The 13,531-nt window shown below is 44.6% G+C and overlaps 2 long non-coding RNA genes across 2 annotated transcripts in view; both read right to left on the bottom strand.

Annotated features, from left to right (window-relative positions):
• LOC128315712 (uncharacterized) overlaps positions 1–13,531 on the bottom strand; it is a 45,100-nt gene that overhangs the window by 27,670 nt on the left and 3,899 nt on the right. The window lies entirely within an intron of this gene.
• On the bottom strand, positions 1,910–11,482 carry LOC128315713 (uncharacterized). The gene is made up of 3 exons (XR_008298775.1): positions 9,068–11,482; positions 8,419–8,554; positions 1,910–6,613 (listed from the first exon to the last, which is right to left on the bottom strand). It is a non-coding gene; the product is annotated as an uncharacterized LOC128315713 (long non-coding RNA).

Below are 13,531 nucleotides of genomic sequence, written 5' to 3' on the forward strand. Positions count from 1 at the left end.
TTGAAGAGTCAAAGTTCCAGAGTTAGACATAAACCCAGCAGAGAATGAAATTCAGCAGCTATCGGAACAACATCAGATCTGAACCAAAGTCCCACAGGGGAGCATACATCAGGGAGAAAGAGAAGAATTTTCCAAATGGGCAAGTAAGGTTCTGTGCCCAGAAGGTTAATACAGTCGAGCTGGACACAAATTGAGGGAGCCAACAACAGAGGGCGACGCCAGCCAGCCGGTAAATGGCTCAGGAGCTAGAGGGCCAGCTCTCCCCAGGGGGCACCTCAGGAGTGGGCTGCAGTCACAAGGACAGCAGCATGCTTGCGGCCAGGCACAGGGGTCCCCTCCTTCACAGGGTGAGCAAACGCCAGGCTGTGGCCATGCCTGCTGGGAAGAGGCAGAGGTCGTGGCCTGTGGCTACAGCTGATAACCTGCTGATGATTTTAAGGGTCTCTCAGCTCTGCTCTCGGGACACACATCAACACTGCAGGCTACCGACTTTGTTGATTAAACTACAGATGGATAAATTGTGGTTTATATACACAATGGAGTACTACTTGGCAATGAGAAAGAATGAAATACGGCCTTTTGTAGCAATGTAGATGGAACTGAAGAGTGTTATGCTAAGTGAAATAAGTCATACAGAGAAAGACAGATACCGTATGTTTTCACTTTTATGTGGATCCTGAGAAACTTAACAGAAACCCATGGGGGAGGGGAAGGAAAAAAAAGTTAGAGAGGGAGGGAGCCAAAGCATAAGAGACTCTTAAAAACTGAGAATAAACTGAGGGTTGATGGGGGGTGGGGGGGAGGAGTGGGTGGGTGATGGGCATTGAGGAGGGCACCTGTTGGGATGAGCACTGGCTGTTGTACGGAAACCAATTTGACAATAAGTTTTATATTTAAAAAAAAACTAAAGATGGATAAGTTATCATCTGTTGTCTCTTCTCCTTCCACAGGAAGCCAGTTTTCCAAGGAAGCTCCTGACGGTTGGTCAGTTTTATTCATCCCTGCACCATGAGCCTGCTGATTGAAACTGGGCGACTGACCCTCGCCTTCAGAAACCATAAAGGAAAGCGCAACAAAACAAGTTTGGTGAGAGGAGAGGAATATTTTAATGGGCAATTTGATGACCAGATAAACAGAAGCAGGAAGCACCAGCGATCACCAGACACCCAAGGAGCCCACTCACTCTCGGCAGCTCCACTGTAGACCAGGAATATCACCAGGGGGCTCTGGAGGGGGTTCTGTTCCCGACGCACACAGCAAAATGAACTAGGATGCAACAGACTTAGGAGAAAACGGACTGTTCTGGAACACCGGCACATTTTTCTCATAGGGAAGAATTCTGTTGGTCTCTAGCATCGAGGCACTCAGAAAGGGAACGCGGCAATTAGCATGCCGCCTGCACGCTCAGATAACCGCACACAGCCAGATACACCCTGGAATTCATCGTGGTGATTTTATCCAGTCTCTCAATTACTGATTCTGAGCTCAGAAATGGCACCACGGTGGGGGCTGGAAGAGGTCATCTCTCAAAGCCACCACTTCCTCCCAGCCCCAGGTGCGCCTCTCCTGCCAGCTCCTGCAGGGAGTCTTCCTACATCCAGCCTCACCCCTTCCCAACTTCATCCAGCTCACCCCTTCCCAACTTCTACATAGCAACCCAGACAGCCTGCTAGAAAACCAGTCTGACTGTACTCACGCTCTGTTGAGAACCACACAACAGGTTCCTAGCGCCCTTACGATGCAGGACACATCATTAATATGACTCAGAAGGCCCAATGTGCCTTGGCCTCTCCCTCCGTCCCCGGTTCCATCCCTCACCGCTGTCCTGACCACAACGCCCCCACCCCCATGCTCCAGTGACAGCACACTTCATGTCCTGCAGCAACCCCTCTCTCCCCTCTCTCTCCCATCGTATCTGCTGTCCCCTCTGGCTGAAACCGTGATCCTCTTGTCCCTTTGCCTAATTCGATCTCATTCACTCATTCCAGGTTGGACGCAGTTTATTCTGGGAAGCCTGTCCTGACCCTAAGCCCTGAGTGAGGAACTCAACGGCTTTGGCCAGCACCTGCCACAACCCTATCACTCACTCAGTGTGACGCTCTGATTGCTTGTCTGTTGGTCATGGCTACACTGTCTGACCTCCTTCTGCAAAGCCAGGCACAGGGGTTGGGTGGTTCACGGATACCCCTGCAGCACCTGGCATAAAGCCTGCCCACACAAGTTATATCATCGGTAGCTACTGAATAAATGAAAGGAAAGAAGTAGTACTAAGTATAACATACTTTGCATGAGTTATCCCAGGTAAATTAAAGACAGTGACTGTAACGTGTTTCCTCAGTCTCTGATTATTTTTTTTCAAATCTTTGAGCCCCTCCCAACTGTCAGATTAGGGGTTTGACAGGTAGATCTTGGTTCGCAACCTCAGGGATTTCCCGGGTGAAATCCGAAACTGGATCCTCAGAAAGAGGCAGCTCTCTGCAGGTTTGTGGGTGGTGATTTTACTATGCAAAGGAACCTACATAGGAGGTTCGTCACCAGACGAGTAAACCTCCCCATCTGCCCGCAAGAACCTTAGAAGTTTATACAGACACACATATAGTCCAGATGGTCCCAGCAACACCTGGCTTTCAAGACTGTGCCCTTGAGAATGGTCACCACTGTGGGAATAGTAGGCAGAAGATACATTCAAGGGCAGAGAGGGGGCTGCAGAGCCTCCGTTTGCCTGGGGCCAGCTTTCTGGTCTACCTGTGGTCACGTCCTCTTCTTAATGACCTCCTCCAACAGGAAGCCATGAAAAGTGGGAGGTCTGCACCTTGTCCCAAGTCCTGACATAAGGTCTTGCCAAAGCCTGCACTACAGAGTCCCGGCTGAGATGCTCTCCACTATGCCAGGCACCCCCACTACTTTCACGGGGGAAAAAAAGTCTGATTTCTAACAAAGAAAAGAGCTTCGTGGGAGGGATTCTCTGATACAACATTGAGAGAGTGAATGAAGTGATTATGCAATCTGTGACCATCTTCAGAAAAGTTTTACATTACCTGTAGTCTTCTATCTTCTTCAAATTCTTGAAAAAAAATTCACGTTGTGGATAATTTCATTTGTCCATTTCATTTTTTAAATGGGAATATAGTTAGGTCAGAGGACCAAAAAAAAAAAAAACCCTCTAAAAATCAAAAAAAGGAACCATTTTCATGGCACTCTATAGCATCAATCAAGGGGAAAGTGCAGGGAAGAGGCCAACTGAGATAGGAAAGGGAAGCTGACCGATAAGAGATCTCACTCACCTGTTTCTCTGCCTTCTTGAACTTGCTATGGCTGAAGAGCCCTTGACACAGAAAGTTGCCACCTACACCCAGGAGCTACTGAGAAGCCCTGACTAATTACCTGATTGTCAGAGAGAGAGGATGGGACAGGGAGGGGAGAGATTCAGAACCAGTCTCTCCTAAGATACTTGAGAACCGCCTCCAAGGAAACCAACAAGTTGCAAGCATTTGGAAAGCAGTTGGTGGTGTCAGCCCTTCTCATCTGCCTTCCTTACAAAACAGTCTACACGTGTTTCTTAGTAGCAAGAAATCAACCGACAAGAAATCAGGTACCCACTCTGTTCCCTGCCTTGTGTTTGGTGTAGTCCAGAATTTGAGGAACGTATGTTAGGCTGAGCCTCTGCCCTCACAGACTTTCGAATCTCACTGGAGAGCCAACACACATGGAAAAAGGGAAAGGCACACGGGTATGGACAGAGATCTCACCACGGAAACTGACATTAAATCTCAACTTGCCAAACCACAGGGAGCTACCACTGTGGTAGCTAGAAGGACTAGAATCCCACACCCTCTAGAAGGACTAGAATCAGAAAGGCTCAAAACACCAAGTGGGATTCTCTAACGTTGCAGGTGGGACTGTAAAATTGGTGGCAGCACTTCAGAAAACCCGTTGGAAAGATTCCGATGGAACTAAACATATACTTGGCTCAAACAGTCCACTCTAGTACCCAAAATAAATGAAAACATATACCCACCAAAATACTTGTATGAGAATGTTTACAGCAGCCTTACCCATACTAGTCCCAACTGGAAACCACCCAAACATCCCTCAACAAGAGACTGGATAAGTAAATTGTGGTATCCCCCTGCAAAGAAACGCTACTACTCTGTGATTAAAAGGACCAAGATACTGATATATGCAACAGCATGAATGATTCTCAAATCATGTTGAGTGAAAGGATCCGGACACAAATGAACATCTATGGTGTGATTCCATTTATAAAAAATCCAAATATAAGAAAAATGAATACATTGTGATCAACCAGAAAGTTCTCCAGCGTATAAAGGGTAAGAGAATTTTCTGAGGGAGACAGAAGCTTTACATATCTTATTTTGGGTGGTAACTACATATAACTGTCATATAACTGCATATAACTGTCAAAATTCATAAAAAATCTGTAAGTTTTCTTTTACGTTAATCAGTTCTCAATTAAAAAAAAAAAAAACAGAAAAAGCCTAATTTGCCAATTTAGCAAAAGGAGTTCAACATTCCCAGATCTCAGTGGTCTATGCAAGAGGTCTGTCCTTCTGAAACCCTTCACATGCCACAGACCTCTAAGAAGACGGACTTCTAAACGTCTCCAGGCTTTGGGGATAGATATGGTACTCAGAGAAGGCAGATATCTCACAATAAGGAAGCAAAAGCTGACAGAGGTTAAGCAACTCTCCCAAGGTCACCCAGCTAGTAAATGACAGGATCAACACTCAACATCAGACTACTTGTGTCTAAAGTTTATGCTTTTTCCAAAGTCCCGTGGCATCATTCTGTAGGGTAGGTACCTCTCAAAACTTCAGTGCCAAGACTCTGTATCTCCCATGCCAAAAGAAGAAGGGAATCTTATGACCCAAAGAGCTTGTCAGGGAGGGCAGGTTAATACCTATTAACACAAGTATGAGGCAATTTATTCAACAATTCGGAAAGACAAACCCAGGTAATACACTTCACAAACAAATCTTAACATTCAAAACATCTAGAGACCTCCAGTAACGCAGTGAAGAAAAATACCAACACGTAGAAAAATAGCTGATCAGAAAACAGCAATTTACAGAAGAAATAAAAATGCCAAAAAAAAGAAACCACACTCAGTCTTGTTAACAATTAAACACAAAGTAAATAATGAAATATGAACTTTGTCCATAAATCTGTCAAATGTTTTTATAGACCAATAACAGCCTGTGTCGGCAGGAATATGGAGAACTCCTACATACAGCGTAAGATAGTATAATTTGGTACAACCTTTTTGGAAGATAAATGACAGCATCGGACAAAATATAAAACGTAAATTCCCTCCAACTCATAATCTCACTTGCATCTGACAGAGATACAAACACAAATATGTGTACAAAGATTTTCATTAAAGCCTCATTTTCAATGGGGACAGTCAGAAGCAATACACATACCTAAGACTAGGGGACTGATTAAATACAGGATGCTAAACCAGGTAACAAAATACTACGTAACTGTTAAAAAGAATAAAATGGTCTTAGAGTGGCAAAGGAAAGGCTATCCTTGGAAAGGTGTCCTTGAAACACAACTAAGTTGAAAAGGTAAACTGCATAGAATATATAGAAAATGTTGCCATTTTTGCTCTAGAGCAAGGCAGGCAGGAGCCGAACTGGGTCCTGGGCACTGATTCGTCATTCAGTGCACTTTCAGGGATTAAGACTGCGTATTTGAGCCTACTAGGAACTCAAATACTATTTGGGTTTGAATTTCAGGAGCTCTAATGTATTGAATTTCAGGAGCTCCTGAAATTCAGGAGCTCTTGCCATCAGCAAGGAGACTGGATGCTGATTCTTGGCTGGCATCATGGGAGCTGAGACAAGGTCCCATCTTGGTAACACATTAAGATATAAATGAAGCAATGGTTTCTATTGCTTTAGCACTTAGACTTTATGGACTACTTTCACTGTATATTCTCTCATTTAATGCTCTCATCTCTTTCTTGAGGTTGACATTGTCACCTTCAAACCACGAAAAGGGAGTCTTCAGATAGGGTACATGAATAACGCATGTCCTCTCCAGTCTGACCGATTCTCCCAGAGTTCCAGGCTTCTATCCACAGTGCATCACACACCAAGGAAAAAGGGGCCCAAAGATGTATTTAATGAATATGTGAGTGAGTGGGTGGGTGAGTAAGTGACAATGAGGTTTGGTTCCATTTGTAGACAGAACCTCTTTACACTCATCTCCACCACTGCCAGAGATAGGCGGGAAGGGGGTGACCCATAGAGACAAGAAGATCTCAAGAATACAAACCAAAACATACAGCAGCCCCATCCCCAATGTCTACAGTCATGGAACTAGAACTTTCTAGGGCAGCAGCAATGGGACCCAGTACAGACGAGCATCTCTGAGGGCAGACTTACCGGCAGTGCAGCCCAGGAGAGTCCCTGCGAAGGGGCTGTGAGGTCCCTGGGAGGTCTACCCCCTCAGACCCTTGCAAGTCTCTTACATCAAAATACGGTGGAGTGGTACAGAGACCTGACTTCAGAACTCTGCTCAGCCCCTTACTAGCTTCCTGGACTGAGGCCAATCATGTAATTTGTCTAAGCTTCTGTTTCCTCATCTGTAAAGGAGGGATGCTAAGAGTCGCTACCTAGCAAGAATGTGAAGAATTAATGGGTTCATGTAGATAAAGTCCAGCATCTGATAACCTGGCTGACACTCAACAGTTTGCTATTAGTTTCTAATTGTCACACAGTGGGACAAACATCAGAAGTATGACCGTGGAATGGTTGCAGAGAACACCTTCAGCAAAGGTGTGTGCATGCAAATGTGTGTGTGTGTGTGCACGAGTGTGTGCAAGTGTGTTTAAGGACAGTGACAAGCCTGGGTGCTGAGCACAGGCGGTTTCATGTTTTGATTAATAGGGAAGAGGCTACTTCAAGGAAGCGCTGTGAAAAGCACGGGTTCTCAAACTGTGCTCCTGCCCTTTTGGAAAACCATGAGGACAGCACCCAGACCCAGGCCCATACCAAAGACTGGAACCCCGCCAGGAATCCCTCCCCTGCCCAAGCAGCCCTGCCAACGTCCTTCCACACACACGGGTACTACTGCGGAAGCTGTAAGAACGCATTCTAATTGGAAGCCTGCTGCTTCAGCATTCAGGCCCCCCAAGAAGTGATGTTTTGCTATGTGATTATTGTGAGGAATGAAAGCGATACCCAGGTTTCTGTGCTTTTGTGTCCCAATCACATTTATTAATCAATAGGCTCTCTTCCAACATGTTACCAAAGTGTTATGCCTCCAAATTGGAGAGGCCTTCAGCAATTTTGCTCAGAATCCGTAACTCCTGGGGAAATGAAAAGAAATAGCTTTTCTGTCACCATCCTTATCTCCCACCTGAGACCGTTTGCGTTTCTGTTGCTAACAGAGCAGCACCAATACCAGGAACCCAGCCACACTCCTCCTACCGGCCATGTTACCGAGATACTCTATGCAGGCTGCACCAGAGGGCAGAGTCTGGGCTGGGCCATGTTTCCCACCAAAACCATCTAACGCAAGAGCTTAAGAAACATCACTGAGGGGCGTCTGGGTGGCTCAGTCAGTTAAGCATCCAACCCTTGATTTGGGCTCAAATCATGATCTCCCAGTCTGTGGGATTGAGACCCACGTCAGGCTCTATGCTGACAGTGCAGAGCCGGCTTGGGATTCTCTCTCTCCCTTTCTCTCTGCCCCTCCTTCTCTCTCTCAGAATAAATAAATAAAACATTAAAAATAAAAATAAATTTTTAAAAAAAGAAACATCACTGAGTGGCACAGGAAACAAAGAGGAAGGGAAGGCTTTTCCAGAACAATCTGGTGTCTCCACAACTCCACACAAACCCCTGCTCAAAAACTGAGCAATCCTCCGGCAAAACTGCCCATGCTGTTTCTTTCCAGAAGAGCAAAGAGAGCAGTTTTGGTATACTCCCCACCCCAGGCTTCCAAAATTCTGGTAAGCTCCCCTGGGGACAGCCTGCACTGATTGGAGGCTGCCCATCCTTTCCCAGGGATGGTCCAGCCTGGATGTGGGGTCAGGTGGCCATTTGCTTGTTTTAAGGATGCCAGAGACCCTGGGACTCAGAACACACAGCAGAAACACAGAGAACCATAAGATGTGGGAGGCAGTGAGGAGAGAGGGAGGGAGGGTTGGCTATTAGGTAACAGGAACCCTGGGTGGCCCCTTCCAGTGGTCTCTAGATGAGCTGTCTGCTAACCCAGAGTCTCCCAGGAATATTCAAGAAGGGCCAACAAAGAAGTGTCTGATTAGCTCCACTAACATGTAGATCATCCTAACACGGACTCTTCAAAAGTGAGCACAGCACAGGTCTGACCCTTGAGGCACTGGCAAGCTAATGTCAGAAGGTCACCTGTATCCCTTCTGTTCACCTGGTTCAAGCTGGGTTCCAAAGGTCACGCTGTGTGCAACATCCAGTGACAAAGGAGCTGCCAGTCTGGACTCTCAGAGCACCCGGAAAGGGGTGGGCAAGGAGCAAACAGAGGTGCTGCCCAGGGCTGGTGGCGCCTATAAAAGGAATCATCTTCAGACCTAGATGCTCTGACATGGGAGTGGGAATGGACAGGGGGTTACTTACTACTTTGAATAGCTTTCACTCTACTTTCTGGGTAGCTCCGGAGCTGACCGCTCCCCCCTCCCCCCACATCTCCTCTGCTCCACTCAGAGGAAGAACCTAACACACTGAAAGTTAAAATCTGATCCCCTCAGTTGTCCCTTAGTTCCCTTCCAAGGGTTGGTCTGGCCACCAGCCTGAGCTTCCTCTTTGGCAGAGAACAGACTGAATGCAAAATTACTTAGCTTAAATTATGTCCAACGTTTCAAGCACACTTCCTGTTCCAGGACTGTATGATTAACGTAAGTACAATAGCGTAGGAACATTAGATATTGCATAATTGCCTGCCTGGGGCTCTTACTATTGTCAAATTCTTGACTGAGCGTCCCTGGAATTTAAGGCGGGTCCAACAGGGCAGGACACATCTTCCCTCCATGTGCCTTCTCTCCCTCACCCAAACCCTCTACCCTCAAAACTCCAACACTGCAAAGTAGGAATTCATAGGCATGAGACGCTGAAGTCTGCCCTCCTCCCCCAGTTCTCCTCCCCATCGAGAGCAAGCCACAGGCTCTGTCCCTCTCCAGAGGACGCAAGGCTGGTGATGAGAGGGTAGGGCACAGTCATTTTACAGGAGTCACATTATGGCATCAGTCGCTTACTGGGTAACATCAAACCACACACCCTTCTCATATGTAGGGATTTCTAAGTGTAATCTGTAGTTGTAATTTTTCACAAGTAACCTATTATCTGTTTTCAATCTTGAACAAATGATTCTCCAGTGGGACAGTTGTTAAAGCAGCTGAACTAACTCCTCAGGACTGGGTAAATTAGGTTGATAGAATTTCAAAGCATTAAAAAAAAATAAATAAATCACAATAATCTTTCTTCTCTAACTTCCAAAATTCAGTGTCCAAGTTCTGGGCCTGTGAAAACTAGAGTACCCAAGCTAGATCGCGTTATGTATCCACAGTCGTTATTTCTGACAAGCCAAGTTAACAGCACCGTTTCTAACTCGTGCAAATCAAACTGCTCTTCAAATTTGCTGCTTCCAGACAGAGGAAACAGTCCCCCAAAGTTCCATTTCTCCATTATGGGCTTGGTTGTCATACGGGCATCATAATAGTGACACATAAGTCTCCTGTACTGTTTTTATTACATCAGGTTTCAGTCGGCCTTGGGAAAAACATGACTAATGACACCCTCTCCCTCTTCAGTGTGACACAAATGAATCAGACACCACACCAGGAAGCAGTGGAAATAGAACTAGCCTATGAATCAGGAATCGTGGGTCTTAGGTAAAGTCTTCTCTCTAACTAGTGATGAAATCTTACAGATGTCTCTCTAGGCATCACTGATTACCTCCTTTTGAAAATGTGTCCCCATTAAATTTAACAGCCTTGTCTCTTGACTATTCCTCTAAAATCTAATTAAATTGCTATTTATTATGAAATAGGTTTGATATTTTCATTGTCTGAATATTTTGAAGGACCAAGTATTCTATTCAGATATTTGGACACCTGCTTAAAAAAAAAAAAAAAAAAAAAAACCCATCCAGCTTATGCACAAGACTTGTCTCAACAGAAACAATCTAAAGCATTGGCATTGATTCCTCCAGAATTTAGAGAAGCTACTTAGACAAAGTCTGCCATTTTATTAGGTGGACTTTTTTAAGGCGTGTGTGCGCAGCCAGCAAAGCTGGGGCCCTGAGAAAAAGAAGCTATAGCACACATTTAGTCATTTTAAATGATAAAACTATGTTTTGTTTCTCCTGCAAGAGCTCAAAGAATTTATTCATTAGATTGTCAGGTTAATACTGTAAGACAGAACTTAGAAAAAGTCCTTAGTTACTTGTTCCCAAAGAGGTAGGGACATTATCAAGCATTTTGAGCTACACTATTAACACCGTTAAATAGGATAAATAGGATATGGTTGGTACTGACAGTCTTAAATTTACCACAAAAAAAAGACAGAGGAGTTATCTACCTTCAACCCAAAATTTCTTCTCTGGTCCTGTTGATTTTGTGGCCATTCTCTTCAATGATCCCAGACCCTTTATTGACTAACAGATATAAATAATTATCAACCACTCTTAGAGAATTTAACATGAACAAAGCTACATACTAGAAGGAGGATACTTTGGAATATTTGTGAAATTAGGTAGAAGTTGGAGAAAGACTTTTTTGAGCAACGATCTTCCCTAGAGCCCTTGAAATCACAGTATTCCTACATGTCAGCCAATTCTGTGTCCTGTCACATAAAATCCCTTCCAGCAGGCAAGATGCCAAACAGCATCATTTTATGGATCACCAGCAACTTTAAACATGAACCAGTTACTTATAAGTAAGCTCAGGCCCTGTCAGTTTTTCTTAGGGTTCAAAACTGAACACCTAAGTCTGAAATGATTTTAGAAGCTGCCTAAGGCTGTAGGAGTGAGCCTGAGAGATGTGTACCTGGCTCAGGTTATCCTTCATCATAAATCAGAAGACTGCTTGGTTAGCAAAGGTTTAGAACAAAGGGAATGAACACTTTTCTTCCACCCACGAAGCAATGCTGAATTGCTTAGCCATGACCTACCCAGAAGGCAACTGAATGGGTTTTAGCTCTTTGAGAATCAACCTACTTACAAAGTAGGGTCCTACTTACAAAGTATCTCTAACATATCCATACCCACATGCTGCTATGCTTAGTCTATCTATCATCTACCCATTTATTAATTTCTGTCCCAAATAATAACCTCATCCTTGACATTGAAGCCAAAGTATGACAACCTCTCTGTAGTGATCACAAAGCACACCTGAAATTAATTTCCACATTTAAAACCTTGAATCCTTGTGTTCGACATGTGTATATCACACACACACACACACACACTCCAGCCCATTCTCACATCATACCAACTGGTTATAACAGTCTCCAGACGCCTGGGTGGTTCAGTCGGTTGAGTGTCCAATTCTTGAACACTTGATCTCGGCTCAGGTCATGATCTCACAGTCATGGGATAGACCCCTGTGGGCTCTGAGCTGAGACTGGAGCCTGTTTGGGATTCTCTCTCTCTCTCTCTCTCTCTCTCTCTCTCTCTCTCTCTCTCTCTCCCCCTCTCTCCCTCCCTCCCTCCCTCCCTCCCCAACTCGCACACTCTCTCTTTCAAAAAAAAAGATTCAAAAGATTCTCCCTCCAAATATTAGCCATGACTCAAGATTAAGTCTTGACACATCCTGTCTCCACTTTCACGAAGAACATAAAACTTCAGAAGGCAGCTACTACCATGATCACCAAGCATTTATAGTGCACCAACATGTGCCAGGACCAAGAGTTACAAACACTTCAGAAACTTCAAATCTAATTGGAAAATGAAGTAAATTTTTATTGATTTCTAGACCTACAAGGGGGTCCACACTGGGCATTTTTCCAGTCCCATCTCTGCGTTCCCTCCCTATAGTCAAAAGTTTAAAAATCTCACTTGTATTTCAAGATCCAGGTCATTGGACATACTATTTTCAAAGTCTTCTAAGATTTACCTCATTTATCCACACATCAGAAGTAATTTCTCAATTCTTTCAACTCCCACAGCAACTTATGTTTCTCTCCTAGGATACTTATATCATAATTATTTACGAGCATGACTTATTTCCAGGGCCAGATTAGATTAGGAAGCTCTGGGGGACAGAATCTATGTATTTGTGAATCTCAATAAAACCTAGCACAAGGGGCTGGCGAGTGGAGGATATAGGGAGATGTTGGTAAAAAGTTCAAAGTTTCCAGTGATAAGACGAGTAAGTTCTGGGATCTGGTGCACAGCATGATGTTTATAGCTAATAATACTGTACTATATTGTATATGTATATCGAAAGATGCTAAGAGAATAAATGTTAAATGTTCTCACCAGAAAAAGAAATGGTAATTATGTGAAATGACAGAAGTATTAGCTAATGCTCTGGTGGTAATCATTTTGCAGTATGTAAGTGTACAATTTAACACGCTGTACATCTTAAACAATGTAACACATCAATTATATCTCAGTAAAGTTCTGGGGACGGAACACAGGAAAAAAAATTATGGAAATATATTGCTCTGAGATCTTGGGGCAGCTTTTCAGACTCTCAATCTGTATTACCAGCGGACCCCTAAAATCAATCTGTTACAGGAAAGGATCTAATTGACTTGTTCACTAATCACTAAAGTAGCAGCTAATATATTTCCCCTTCCAAAAATAAACTTATAAAAAGAAACTATTTCAAATGCCAAATATTATCTTGTACCAATTGGTTTAGAAGATCTGCAGAAGTCTTCGTTTTACTTCTTGCTGGAGGAAAAGAATACAGAAGAACAAACAAATATCCTTACGGAGAGACAGTGCCTATAACACGCCCCCGCCCACTATCCGTTCCATCTGAGCAAGGCTAGATGAGGCCACCCCTGCCCACCGGGCGCTCAGTCCACATGAATCTGCAAAGATTCCTGCAAAGAAGGAGGCTGGGCCTCAGAACTGGGCTAAACAGGATTTCTCAGCCAAGGCATTTCAGAAAATGTGAAACGGGATCTTGATCATTGGGAACTTGCCATCATCATTAAACAGAAAAAAAGCAGACAGACATCTGCTCTGTCCGGGAACACAGCATACTAATCACAAGCTACTGCCTGGTATGGAACACTCTGGACTCAGCGTGGACAGGCTGCAGTCTTCCCAGGAGCAATGCAGGCCACCACCCCACTGTCCTGCCGCCCCAGACTCCGCCCCCCATCCGTGAGTGCACAAATTATATGGAGCCTCTCCTCCATCGCTGGCCCCTCCTCCTCTTGCAAATCGGGGATTCCAGGGGCAAATCTGGGAACGGAGACTGCATGCTGGATCTTGTGCTCCTCTTTCCCCCAGCCTGCCACAATACCCCCTGCTCTCCTTTTATCCACATCTCATCTCCAGATCCACATCA

The sequence above is a fragment of the Acinonyx jubatus genome, chromosome B2 (assembly GCF_027475565.1).
Source record: "Acinonyx jubatus isolate Ajub_Pintada_27869175 chromosome B2, VMU_Ajub_asm_v1.0, whole genome shotgun sequence".
NCBI lineage: Eukaryota > Metazoa > Chordata > Mammalia > Carnivora > Felidae > Acinonyx > Acinonyx jubatus.